The sequence below is a fragment of the Rhopilema esculentum genome, chromosome 9, assembly GCF_057945365.1.
Source record: "Rhopilema esculentum isolate cy_ngs chromosome 9, ASM5794536v1, whole genome shotgun sequence".
Lineage (NCBI taxonomy): Eukaryota > Metazoa > Cnidaria > Scyphozoa > Rhizostomeae > Rhizostomatidae > Rhopilema > Rhopilema esculentum.
Genome location: NC_142823.1, coordinates 4,206,573 through 4,219,245, shown reverse-complemented (window position 1 = coordinate 4,219,245; position 12,673 = coordinate 4,206,573). Strand labels below are relative to the sequence as shown.

Genomic DNA, 12,673 nt, shown 5'->3' with positions numbered 1-12,673 from the left:
GCTGTAAATTCTTTGTGTGAATTTTTACAGCATTGTCCTTTTTTTAAAAGTGTTGTAAAATCAGAATTTTCATCTTTATAGGCGATTCGTAATGCCATCTCATGGAAATGATTAATTGTATTATAAAAGCGTCTCTCACAGAACATCCATATAAGAGGACAGTAGTTGAGCTGAGAAAGGCCTTCATAACTTGTTTTAGTTTTACAGTATCCATATACTTGGCGATAGGGGATAGATCATGTAAAGTATCGTTAAGTATATGGATACTATAAAACTTTTGTTTAGCTCTTTTGTATAGGGATATTACTTGTGTTGTGAAGGATAAAGTCTTATCTAATAAAATAACCAGTAATTTTTCTTCTGAACTCTCAGCAGTTACTTCATTGTCAATTCTTATCGATAGGTTGGTGTTCTTTATGCTGCTGAAAAACATCAGGTGGCATTTATCTCCATTTAATTTCATGTAATTGTCCCAGAACCATTTAGATAAAATGGTAATATCATTTTATAACATTCTAATTATTTCATTGTGCATATGATCACTGATGTATATAGTTGTGTCATCAGCATAGTTACAAATCGACTGCAAGACACAAACATAAATAAATCGTTAATATGAATGTTGAAAAGGAGAGGCCCGAGGACAGAACACTGAGGCACTCCATGGTTTATTTCCTTCCATTCACTATAAGATCCATTAACGTAAACACGTTGCTTTGTAGAATTCAGAAAGCTATATATGAAATTTAAAGCTTTTCTTGTGAAACCATATGCCTCTAGTTTAGCAATTAATAGATCGTGGTTTAAGCAATCGAATGCTTTGGAGAGATCTACGAAAATAGCCCCTGTGTTCATTCTGTTGCCCAATGCCTTTTAGCAGTTTTCAACAAAACGTAACAAGGCATGCTGTGTACTATGCCCTTTCCTAAAACCACAGATTAGAGTATTTAGAAAGGTATTAGTATATGGAATTAAATCAGAATTAGAATTGGAAGGCAACAGACTTTGCTGTCATTCTCTTTGCCCCAATTGACAGTATTTGCTTTAAGCGAAGCTTCTCAACTAGGCAGGTATACTGTCTGAATGAACATTACTACACATCAAAGAATTTAAAGCTATTTTAGTTTCAAGTTTTTGATAATGACAGCTCATCTCTCTCTCTAGAGCAAATTTCAAAGCTGGATGGCTTAATAGCCGTAGTGTCCGCTTTAAACAGCCATGAGACGTTTAGTAACAATCATATTTAATGAGGTCTACTTGCATTTTGTCGTGTAGAGTTATAATCAAAATATGTAGAAATGTAAAGTTTATATGAAAACATGTTGGATATCTGCTGCTATTACTGGTACGCTTGATATCTTATTTTTGAAACCCTTATTCCAGCGCCCTAAATAAGTCAAAGGTTCCTTTCTTATACACCATCTTGGTTCTTTAGGCTGATGTATGTACATCATCTTGGTTCCCGTTGCATCTTTTTGTTTTTTATCGCACTTTGCGCTCCATAACAATTTTCGTTTCCCTTTAGCTTTTACCTACTTTAAAATTTCTTCTTGGGAAAATTGTCTATTTCAATCACATTCCTTGTAATGGTATCACCACCCCCAGAACATGGCAATGATCATAAAGGCCCGATGTAGCTGAAATACAAGTTAAACCACTACAACTCTCTTGGCTCGTTTGTGTCCTTTATCATTGTACAGAAAGGATGTTGCTTAACAAGGAATATGAAATCAAACCCCGTTCAATTCCTCAAAAGATTAAAAAAAAGAAATTAAAAAACTGTATTATTGCTCTAAGTTGTCTCGCCAGAATTTCCGACATGGGGAGGCTGTGGAGCAGTAGGGCTTTAGAACCTCACCTTTTGCTAAAAATAAAAGAAATTAAACAATGAATCTCCAGTCAAGTCTCTTTTTATTTCGGTTTTAGCTCCCCTCCACTTACCTTTTGACCCCCCCCCCCCACTTTCCTGAACACTCCGCGGTCCCTGGATTTATCGAAATGTTGTTTCTTGAGTACAGCGAACATTAACAAAAAGACACGACGAAAGTCAGTTCAACAGGGATAGTAAATAGATTAACCCTCGTTCTTCCGTTTTCAGAAAAACGTGGTTTTTCAGTGGCGTCGTTTGATCCTCCTGACTAGGGCGGGTGGAGGCTCATCAAGAGAAAAATTTACCGACAAAAACACCACCCTACAAGCTACGCCCCGGTTTTTATTAATAAAAGATTGAGCATATGAAGAGGCGTCGGAAGGGCACGGGCAAAAGGGGGATCTGCTAAACCCTGTGTACGGCAGATTTTGGAGATAGCACGAGCTACACTCTTTTTTATAAGAACCAGTAAATTTAAGCTCAGGCTGACTGTTCTTAATTTTTTCGAAAATCTGAGGCTGGATTGTTCTTAATTTGTTCTTAAATTAAGAGGGTGTAAGCAGTGCTATTGCTAGCTTGTTCGCTCTAAGGAGGTGTTCAGGCCTCATTTGCCAACAAAGTGAGTGAGACAGCCTTAATTTGCTGACCAAAAAGCACCCACATATCGCTAAAAATGCTTGATTTTGAGAAAAAACGTTGTTCAAAATTGCATTTTGCAGAAGCTCAGCCTACGCTTGTTCTTAATTTGCTCTTAACTTTTGACCAGTTTTGAGGCTCGTGTTCTTATAAAATTGTTCTTATAAAAAAGAGAGTGTGAAATGCTTTTTGTCTCATATACCTCGGGATATAAACGTCAGAATAATGATTGAAACTAATTAGGAAATTCATTCTAGACCCCGATTGAAAGTAACGTGAGAGAAAGAACGGTGCCTTTGAATTCTTTCTCTTTACACAAGTCAAAAATTCCTCTTTCGTGGACTTTCACAGCTCCCTGCCAAGGTTTTGGAAAGGAGGTATATTACAGAAAGGTGCGATTGACAGTTAATCACTGTTCCTCTATGATTGAAATACTCAGTAGAAGCTACAATGCAAATGCCTTGAGATTTGCAAGAAACAAATCACTGTAATAATGAAATTTCTTTATCTTTAGAACCCCCCTCCCCCTTTGATCCCAATTTTAGCAATGCTTAGACAGATATGGTTGTCAAATGAAAGCCGACAGTGGCGAAGTGTATTTATAGCCTAGCAGTGTTCCGTTGTGTGTCTGCTTACGTAGAGTACTTAAATACATTGAAGAACACCATCTGTCTAATAACTCTGTGACGTCATTCACCGAGGAGTTCACTTCTGCAAATGTTTGAAAACCAGAACCGCATATTAGCAATGTTGAGGGAATCTTAGCAGCCCATTTGGCTGAAAATAACGATATCATAAGAATCTTATCAAATACTTGACATTGATAAGTCATTTTCGTCTCATGAAGCGAATGAGATCGTATTTTTAGCGTGCAAAATGCAAATCTCGATTTATCAAGCAATAGATACGCTTGTTATTTCGAAATGATTGTATAGGGTGGCAGCAACTGTTTGTTTAGATTTCAAAATTTCGACATGTATGCCGGATTTTGTTTATGAACTAGCTGCTCGACATTGATTGACCACGTGTTTTCAATGCCAAGCAAACTTACTAATAGTGCTTTGATATGCTTGGCAAATAATCTCACCTGCAGATAGAGCATTTTTCGATATCTTTATCTTTGAAATTTTATCAAATTTCCGCTTATTTGTATAAGAGTCTCGAGCACAATATGAAACTTTTAGCTAAATACATTGTACACGGAAAAGATGCATTGATTCCTTCTTGTCTTAATTCATATCAATTAATGCTTTCAAGGTATCAACTTACATATTTGATTAAGAGTGCTTCAATGTTACCCGTCTAGGTAGTACTTTTTCGCAATTTCTATTTGTTATTCTCATCTCATTTCAGGTTTCTATTTATCAGCAGCATTATCCTTCCCTGTTCAATAGGTGCAATGTTCTTATAATATACAACAACATTGTAAAATAGTTTTCCTCTAACAGAAAGCAATAAATGTCGATTTAACCGATCTGCCTTATAGTGCATTGTGCCGTAAAGACAGATACGTATATATGAAAATGAAATTGACTGTTAACCGGTCTGTCATTAAGTGGTCGATACCGTATAGGCGGAGCTGTACACGCCTTTGGTGTATAGAACAAGACGGTTGTAAGTTGCTACTCCAAGTTTCATGTTAAATGCGATTATCCATTGCATAATGCGATAATATGATCCCATGTAGAGTGAAACTCGGAGCAGCAACTTAGAATCGCTCTGTCTATATACCAAAAGCGTAAGACCCTATATAAACATAATGAAAATGATGATGTTTTATACAATAATGCGTATTGGCATTCAAAGCTTCTATCATTACGACTCCATATGACTAGAAACAAATGATTAGACTAGTGTGAATTTAAAATAATGACAATTGCTAAAGAGCGGTTATAAGAATGTTGATCGATGGAGTGGGCTACAAAAAGCTAGCCACAATCCCAAGAGGAGACTGTGATGAGAACATTCCTAGTTCCAAGTAATATTCTCGACAATAGTTTTCGCCAATCGCCATTTTCTTCTTCTTCTCCTTTGTATTTAATTTGCTTTTTTTCTTCTAAATCGTCATCAACTTCTTCTTCCTTTTTCTCCTATTCTTCTTCTTCTTCTTCTTTTTCCACTTCTTCTTTTTTTTCCTCTTCTTCTTTTCTTTCTCCTTCTTTTTCCTCTTTACCTTCTTTCTTCTTTCTTTCTTCTTCTACTTTCACTTCTTCTTTTTCGCTTCTTCTTACTCTTCTTTTCCATTTTTCTCTTTTCTTCCTTATCTTCTACTGTTCTTTCTTTTAATTTACTTTCTTTTTCTTTTCTTTTTCTCTTTATCTTCTTTTTCTTTGTCTCATTTGCTTAATCTTTGTCTTATATACTCCCTTGTTATAGAAAGTCAGCTATTTGAGTAAATGGTCAACGCATCCTTGATTCATAGCTGTCGTTTTTCCCATGATTTTTTTCACCCACCCGTTTTTTCTTCATGGAATATTTCCATCTGCACACAAAAAGCCAACTTGCGGACATGCTTTTGAAAAATACTGTTGTGAACCTAACGAAATGATAAAACAACGTTTCCTCGTTGGAGGGACTGTTGCATCTAATGATACTAAATGCTTTTCTACAAATGTCAATGATTCAAATTTATGATGAAAAATGTAATTTAAAAGTCATGGTGAAGAATGATCCAAATGAATGTTAATCTGTGATTGCGTGTGGGATAAGCAGTTGTTGTTGCTATCGAGGTCGTGAGTTTGACAACCCAATCGGAAAATTCTGCCTTAAAAATGAGTTTTTGGCCATCAACAAAGTGCCTAGCGGGCAAATTTTTAAACTTCTCGGCAGACTAAAGATGGCCCACCAAATTCATCAGCAAATGAGATCTAGACATCCCCTGAGTACAATAGCTAGCGATGACGCTTGCAATGAATGAAATGTAGTTGAAACGCGAATAGGAAAACTATTTAGAGGTGTTAGCAAGGCTAATAGCACACTTTCAAAAGTCTTTCTTTCCGATATTCCTAAAAATGGACCGAATATAAACCATAGACGAAATGCAGCAATTTTAGACGCTGCTCGCAAAAAAATTTAAACGGACAAATTTTAGTTAAGCATCGGCGACTGCTTTCATGTCAACATTTGCGTTCATATCTTAGATTATCGCATGCAGTCTAAAACGCGGTACTTTCCACTGACAAGAATTATAGAATAGTTCTGGAGTAACTATTTATTTCTAATGATGAACCGTTTTTTGCGATTTCAAAGTAATTTGCCGCATTGCAATTTAACGATTTCACATAAAGATCATCGGATAAAGAATTAGATGCGGCGTAAATTGACATATTCACGTTAAATGTTCAGTCTGATTGAGAATATTAGCGTGAAATCCTATTGCAATAAACCAGCTTGTTTACTCCTGTTGCAGTGTCAATAGCCTCTTCCAATTGTAATCCGACATTGTGAGAATCGTATAAATAATGGAATAATAGCAATTGAAAATGTAAAGAAAATTTGCCCTGATTTATGACTATTTTTACGAATAAGAAAGACCCGTGTAAGCATCTTGAAGTTTCGTAATAGAAAAGGAAGGCGCCTTGTCAAACTACCAGGGGGATATGAGAGAAATCCTTACGGCTATCTCAATGCTGCCTCATTTACAGATTTTCAAATTTTTTGCAGCTGACGTATTGCCAAAAACCCAAAGGCGCAATCATATGTGGTTTAATTCAAATCAGGGAGAAGTACGAACAGTTCATTTCACATGAGCTGTGTACATGAATTACAGACGGGCAAATAAAATCACTCTGCGGAAATCTCGTAAACTTATGGCTGAAACTTTGCTGTTTTTTTAGATACTTCATAGAAATCCTCTCGATTTGGTAGTATTCTAGTGATAGAAATCACACTATGCAATATTAAATTGACCTCGTCAGAGAAGTCCCTGGGAGGGGATTGGGGTTTGGGGAATGCGACACCCCGTTGGAAAATATGTTATTGTAAAAGCGAGTAGTTTTCACTACATAGGGGTTCTTAAATTTTCAGATTTGCTGGAAAACAAAGTATAGTTCACACATTTTGTCAGCAATTGGAATCGGAGCATGCAATCTAGTACAAATGAGGCAACTAAAGACATTTATAATTTCTGCATCACCTTTAATCAATATCTAAGGCTAAAGGCTGTCAATTTTAAAATATTTTATGTTACGTGCCAAACTCACCATGACCAAAAACAGAAGAAGCCTTATATTATTAAGTTAAAAGGGTTTGTTAAGATATCCGTGCGTCCCACAAGCCTCAAATCTGTCTTCAATGCTTAAAATAACAGGCCAAATATGGTACATTGACAGACAAATTGAAATCCATATCGATTAGGCTCTAGATGTCATTAGGTACATTTGCTATGAGCCAATTTCTCACAATCTGTCCTAAATTCAAAAATTTTAATAGGAATTATTGAAATAGAGAGTGGAGATTAGAGGTAACATGTAAAAATGACAAATTATTCTCATTTAAAAATTATCTCTTCAATTTGAAACTTCAAGTTTGTTTGTAATTAAAAATAGGTTGAAAATTTCAAGTTTTTTTGTAAACTGAGTTAACTGTCAGAAGGATAACACAACAAGAAGCAGGAATCAAGTTATTGCTGTAGCAAGAAGGGGAGGAGAGCGTCATCAAGATACGAACGGAGCGCGTCATCAGTTGAAGTACCCTGTAATTTCGGAAATGAGTTTGGCACTATCAAACTTGCTATTTTTGCAGTGAAGACACGAATCAAAAAAACTGATGCTTTGCCAAATAAGAAGGTCATGACGCTGATGATGTAGAAGGAAAAATCAGATGAGATCACCTTTGAGCTATTTGTCTGTAATAGTATTATTCATTCTCAGCGAGAAGGCGTTAGAATGCCTCAGTCTGTATTAAATGGCTACAGATCATCATTTTCAATCAATTAGCTTTTTTTAAGAAAAGCTCATCCATTGCAATGACATTTTAATTGTTTATTATGAGGGTGTGCCTGATTGATAGGCTTTTTGAAAATTATCAATTAATCCAATGTTTCTCATTTTCCCATTCTTATTTCAACCTTTATCATTTTGATCAACCAGAGATTCCTAACTTCAGCTTCTGATTTTAACATGATTCAAATATAACATGCATGTTTCTAAGCAAATGATTAATAAGTAAACAACTATATAATTGCTTTTTACATACAAGGTCATTTGAATTACAATAATGGAAAAATCTATTTCCTCTGTTGTAAAGATCTTTGAGTTTCTCATATCTTATGTTGCTTCAATTAGCCTCTGTTAAGGCTGTGATAAAACACCTGCCTGTGGCCAGTTTGCGAAAGGACATTAAAATGCATTTTGGTGATAGAATTAACCTATACTTCAAAGTGCATCATTTCTTTGTCGAGAAGAACAGGACGAGCATCGAAGTATTCTAAATCTTGTACAGGAAAGGTTGTTGGTGACCAAATTTTCACCAAAGATTTAAGTGGGAATCGCAAGAAGAGAAAATTTCATCGGTTTAGCATTTTTTTAGTCAAAAGCTTCAATGCAGGCATGGCTGTTGAGAACTTCTATGCTTAAAATGGACTGTAGCTCTAGCCTTTACGATCTTAAAATCGAGTCTAAGATTAACAAAAGAAAATTCAAAAGTAATATCAAAAGCAAACATGAGCTGTTTTGAAAAGACACATAAGCATTTTTTAATCATGCTTACATTCTGCCACTTCTATTTTTTCTACTTCTCCAATTCTTTTGCTTATAGATTCTTTTTTTCACGGAGACATGCGGTAATCTACAGGTTTGACAATCGATGTTACCTTTAAGCAGGAATTTATATGCAACTATAGTCTTTCTAGCAATGATTTATCAAGTCATCTAGGTAGATACATTCTTTTTGGCTTCACTATCGCAGAAAATGCGTTAATCGAAGACAAAAGAGATAGCTAATGACTTAATGGTTAGTTCTTTTTAACATATTCTCTTCTGTGTTATTCTAGCAAATCAATTTATGAACTCTAGCAAAATTTTATCCAAAAACTTGAAAATTTTGTACTTGTATAAACCTGTCCTGCAAAACCGTCGGCACACTATTTTAGTCCTCTTCTTTAAATCAACACTAAGTAAAAGGACAGAGCCGTAGTCTCACCTGAATAAAAATCTATCTGCTCTGATGATTTTTCAATACTTTTGGAAAGTTCGGGAGATTTTTGTAAACTCAAATCAGGGTGCAGAAATACGGGGTTTCGGGCAGAATAACTATATAACGTAAACTATATCATTAGCGCTATAAATTTACTTTTGTTAATTAGCTTCTGTTAATCATTCTTAGTTTCAAAACTCAATGCTATTTAGGTTGATAATCAAAATCTCAGCGCTTTGAGCAGTGTGTGCCCACCAAACGCCTGTTTGGGGAGTAATTAAAACATTGTGTGGTGCGAAGGAAAAGATTTCCAGACAGCAATTCTCGTGAGAACATCCAGAACCAGAACGGAAATGGATTTCTATATGACGTCATGAAGAGTCAAGCTTGAAACGTTGTACCAAATATTCATTTCTTGTACAAAGGCGAAATTTTATCATGTTTTGTTCATTTTCGACGTGCAACACGCACAAGTTCATTGATTATCAATTCTATATGACACGCTTGCGATTGAAAGCTTTTATCTAATTCAACTTTGAACAATATCAGTTTTGGCGATGTTACATTTTCTTTCTTAGCTATCTATAACTTCTGCTAAAAATATTTTTCTGTTTATTTGTTGAAATGAATGTTTAAAATATTGCAAAAATTAGAAAGATTTCCTCTGATATTTAATACAGGATTATATTGAGTACGATTATATTTATAGTGGTGACTCCTGCTCTCAGAAGCAAATCTTGATAGTATGTTCTGGATGCCACTGAAGCATCGTTGCAAACTATGATACTTTCGAAAACTAGGATATATTTTGTAAATTTATTTTTCTAAATCTATAAGCTACATTAATAGGAAGATATTTATATAATGGCCTTACCACCTTGAATCTAGGTCAAGCTTGAAAGGTTATGCAGATTTCCACAATGAGATGAGATAAAATGAGATGAGATAAAATGAGATGAAATGAGATGAGATGAGCTGAGATGAGCTGAGCTAAGATGAGATGACAAAGGCTAAAAGTTTCTCATTTGACATTTTTAATCAACAAAAGTTGTTGCTTGTATTTCAGTTTTCCCCTGTATTTGCCGTGCAATGTCAAAGTCATCTTTTTTGTTTTGATTGTTGTTTTGATTTGAATGTGATTTTGCGACATATAAAAAACATCGAACAACCTCACTCATAAGCAAAGACTTGCTGCGTATGTTGGCATTCTGACCAGTTTACAACACAGTTCAGCATTTGGTTTTCAGCGCATTGACTTAATACAAGCAGATTAACGCTACTCTGTTGAACAAGTTCATTATACCGTAGGTTTTATGATGAGAGAATTAATCTTGACAGTCTTTGTTCATATCTGGATGAACAGGATTTATCTGTAAAAATCAATCATTATTCGCAACTCTCATCGAGTTGAAATTGATTGTGATAAAACTTAAAACTTTGCTAAAGAACAATTTCTAAATGATTTCAAGTTCTGATATAAGCATTAATCGATAGTGTAGAAAACCGCTCTGAGTAAAAAAAATCGAGTTTGAATTTTGGAATAAGGGCACCAATGACAAAGATGTCAGAATCAAAAGGATAAGAATTATCCAAAGAGCCAAGAAGGTTTATATTCAGCAAACTAATAAAAAAGAGGGAAGGTAAAGCAATAAATGCATTCAATTTCATCGATTAAATGCTTTTTACCATATTTCATGATGGAAAGTACTTCAAATTGTTGCCGTATTAAACACTTTTAAGCAGCAAACATCGAAGAGCATATCAATGGCCAAATCAAAGACTCTGGAACCCTACTCTTTCTGCATATTACCCCCCGGAAAGTGCATCCGTAGCTCACTCATGAGAAAAATACGGAAATTTGCCCAGTTAATTGCTTAAACGTGTTCTGAATGCTCTCGTGAAGTTTGAAAGGAATTCAAGTTACAACGTGCGCATAAATTAATAATGAGCAACTGGGTATTTATGGAGAGGTCTCTGCTGTCTGTGGGATAGACGACAAGCGGAGCAGTCAAGTCAACTCATAAACGTCACTACACGAAACGCACTTGATATCAAAATGGCAAAACAGATGCTAACTCATTTGGCAGTGGTTTTCATCTTGGCTCTAGGTCTTTTAGTTTCATCGACAAATGCCTTCTCATCACAGACTAATATGTGGCAAGGAAAAAGATCATTTCAGGCAGTAAGTGTATGAATCATATTTTATGCTTTCATTCATCATAATGTAAGATCATGATAGTATTGTATACCTTCATTCAAGTGTATTCAGTATTTTAGGTCAGTTTTGATGATGTTCGCAGACATTCTGCTAGCTGCAACCTTTTCAGAATTATACCTATTATAATTTGCTTTTGCCTATTAAATATCTTTTATGGTTTCTGGACTTGTCATGAGCCATAGGCATATAGTTTGATAAATAAAAAGTATGTGAAAAGAAAAAACCTTCAAGTTTGGTCGCTCTTATATTGAAGTCCTCTCAACACGTGTTTTGTCATATTTTTTGTCATAAATCTTTATCTATTTTTCAAAAACTCCAGTGCTTTAAAATTCCAAAGTGAATTGACATTTCGATGGCATTGCAGTCGCCGGTGACAAAAAAATTAATTTGGCTTGGTTTGATGACCTTATAGTCAGTTGATGTTGATATAGGTCACAAACAAGACATCACCATAGAAGAACTGTTAAAAAAGCTTTTTTTGAAAAATTAAAAATTTTCTCTCCAAACAAATTGCCACGCATTTTCTCTCCACGAAAATTCAGGAACTCAAAGTAATTTGCAAAAGGCATTTATACACAGCTAGAAAATTACAAATCTTTATATAAGAACGCAAATTTTATTGACGATTTTTCAAATAAAAAAGAGTTTTCTTACGTATTTGCTTATTTGTAATGTCAAAGCGTTTATATTGAATGAACCTCACAAGATGCTTCTCACCCAGGAGTCTCATCATTGCATCGTCTATTAAGAATTAGGATTATTTCAAATTAGCCTAGATTTTGCTTCAAAAACTCCAACTTTTGTGCAATCAATTCTTGGCTTTTAAATGATCTTTATTCAAAATCAATTCTTCGTAAATTAATAATAACTAGTTAAAGAATAAACTGGAGGTTTTTTAGATTCGAATTCATTTGAAAAATGCCTCTTTTTCACTGTGGAGAGTTGTTTTTTCAATAGACGCTGCTTTTCAATAGGTCATTTTTACAACATAGAAAGAACTTAAATGCTTCATCAATACGTCATAAAAGTATTTTGCTTTCAGGAAAGAAGAGCTGCAGTAACCAAGCAAACAATTTGCAGCATGTGTCAAAAGCACTGCGCTGAACGAAAATACGTAGCACAGTACCATCAGATACATAAAGATGCCGACTTAGAAGACGGGGAGAGACGAGAGAAAGGTTTTGCAGGTTTTTGAATGTCAGCACAATATATATTGACTTTTGAAAGCTTGTTTAATAAAATCTTGATGCCGATTGTATGAATTCAGTTGATTTCCGAGAAAAGATATCCAAAAGGTATATAATTGTGTTTTTTTTGCTGAATGCGTGCCTCTACTTTCTTCATACCCTTTTTAAAGCAATATATTTTGTTTCTAATTCTTGTTTATACATCAAATAGCAGCATCGAATTATTTTCATCGCTATTTAGATTTGCAAACTAGATTTGAAGATAAAAATTAGCTGAAGGGGTATTCGTTTATAAATAGTTTTGAAATAAAATGAAACCAAATTCAAATTTCAAAATCTAAAAGTTGTGTTACGAAGACTACACCATAAAGTAAGTTCGTTTCAATCTAGTGAAATATGTTCTACGTGATAAATCCGATGGAAATGATCAAGAAATATTTGTGTGCACAATTATTTAATTTCTTTTTCATTAAAAACAACTGAAACAACTTAACAAAGGCCATTTGAATGCCTCCCCCAGTCAATTAAAAGCAGATAACACAAAATTTACAAAATCGTTCGAGTTGGTGACGATCAAGATATACTGTGTGTAAAGTCACTTGATTATCCGATTCATTGTGAATAGCG

The 12,673-nt window shown here is 34.7% G+C and overlaps 1 long non-coding RNA gene across 1 annotated transcript; it reads left to right on the top strand.

Moving 5' to 3' along the window:
- The first annotated feature begins 10,617 nt into the window (after positions 1 to 10,617).
- On the top strand, positions 10,618 to 12,162 carry LOC135689121 (uncharacterized). The gene is made up of 2 exons (XR_010516477.2): positions 10,618 to 10,823; positions 11,902 to 12,162. It is a non-coding gene; the product is annotated as an uncharacterized LOC135689121 (long non-coding RNA).
- The last annotated feature ends 511 nt before the right edge of the window (positions 12,163 to 12,673 follow it).